The sequence below is a fragment of the Dendroctonus ponderosae genome, unplaced genomic scaffold (assembly GCF_020466585.1).
Source record: "Dendroctonus ponderosae isolate FM_Combo_2020 unplaced genomic scaffold, Dpon_F_20191213v2 Dpon_F_20191213_5, whole genome shotgun sequence".
Taxonomy (NCBI): domain Eukaryota; kingdom Metazoa; phylum Arthropoda; class Insecta; order Coleoptera; family Curculionidae; genus Dendroctonus; species Dendroctonus ponderosae.
This window is the reverse complement of record NW_026018715.1, coordinates 383,720-385,450: the sequence shown is the minus strand read 5'-3', so window position 1 is coordinate 385,450 and position 1,731 is coordinate 383,720. Positions and strand designations below refer to the sequence as shown.

The 1,731-nt window shown below is 29.9% G+C and overlaps 1 long non-coding RNA gene across 1 annotated transcript; it reads right to left on the bottom strand.

The window, feature by feature from the left end:
• Positions 1-453: 453 nt before the first annotated feature.
• On the bottom strand, positions 454-771 carry LOC125504592. Its single transcript, XR_007281582.1, has 2 exons — positions 627-771; positions 454-562 (listed from the first exon to the last, which is right to left on the bottom strand). It is a non-coding gene; the product is annotated as an uncharacterized LOC125504592 (long non-coding RNA).
• Positions 772-1,731: the final 960 nt, after the last annotated feature.

The following is a 1,731-nucleotide window of genomic DNA, read 5'->3' as shown; positions in this document are numbered from 1 at the left end:
TGTTAATTGAAGAGAAACATTATATTTTCACGTTCAATATTCAATATCCACAAAAAACTATTAGGTCTAATTCACAATTTTTGATGGTTATGATTAAAAGTAAACAATTGTGCAACAATGTAGAAAAAAACCATTCGACATATTAGAATTTATGTCATTTGGAAAACTGAAAACGAAATTGCAAAACTCAGATGAAGCAATTCATAAAATGGAACACACCAATTTCGATGAGAACAGCACCTAATTGATAATCAGTTCTGGCCGGAATTGGTGCATTTCTTGAAATCCATGACAAGCTTTCAACAAACCGGTGTGTTCTTTGGGCCTCAGCTTAATCTAATGTAAAACACCGTCGTCAGCAATGTAAGTAAATGATTCAAAAGTAAACGCTGCTTACCAAACTCAAAAGATCAAATAGACAGGAACGGTCCATGGTAATGATAAAAATAAATTCACGGACATGTGGAAGTGACTCAATTGGATGGACTAATGTGCATCAAGTAATTTCATCGATAACTGAGGATGCTGGCTTGATAAAATATGATGCCACCCGTGCTAGATCCTTTAAACAGATAAGTGCATAATTGCGAATATTAATTATGAATTTCAAATAAAAACTCACTCACCAGAATTGATGCTTCATTAATAAACTTCATTGGTAACTACTACGATGTTGTCATTGTGAAACCATCCGCCTGATAAATTCAACCTGAACAAAAACTAATATATTAGCAATGAGTGTTATAGTACAAATTACAAAATCATGGTTTAATGGTGAAATGTAAAATAAGGCAATACTAACCGTCAATGATGATAGGTAAATTAACTGAATTGGATTGGGGAATAAATCGCATTGGTCACACACTGTTCATCATAGCCTAATCAATTTTTCGATATTTTCACAAGAATAAATTCACTATAACTTAAAAATAATGAATGCAATAAATGCCAACTGTGAAAATTATGCATATTATTTACAGATAATTCACATGGGCTAATGGACAGAAACATACATGAATACATACATAATTGAACATTTTCTGATGCAAAAAAAAAACATTCCAAATACATGGAAGAGTTATCGAGTATTTATCGAAAGTAAACAAAAACAGTCTAAATGCGATAAATGGACAAAATGAAACTTTGGATTAGCAAGACAAAAAACACTCATAAAGGAAATGAGATTGGTTTAATGGAATAAAAAAAGACATTGGAAAAAGTGTCAATATAATGATAGAAACCGCTATAAGTGAACATTGTCAGTGGAACTTATTTTTCCAAAGGATATTTTAACTTACATCTAGTCGTGCTTACAAGTGTGGACTACAAATTAGTACTAAATAATTGCCCAAATAACAAAGCGTACACATGCATATAAACAAAGATAATATAAATTATTTCGAATAGAATTAATAATTGAAAAGAAAGTAAAATTTTGATCAGTTTGTTGAATTTGAAATGAATAGTGCAATGACGTAAATAGTTGTGAAAATGTATTGGAAAGCAATTGAAGAGAAAAAGTCAACAATTATTTTGTTTTAAAAGAAAATTGTCATGTTAAGTACGTATCAATTAATTTAAAAATTTTTGAGAAAGGAAAATAACAATTTGTATTAAATCATATAATTGTGTTTGATTTTATTATAAAACTCCAAGAAACAGTTTCTGAGGAACACTGATTGGGAACCAAATAGCTAGTGTTTAGTGTCATTATTAGAACATGAATGAATA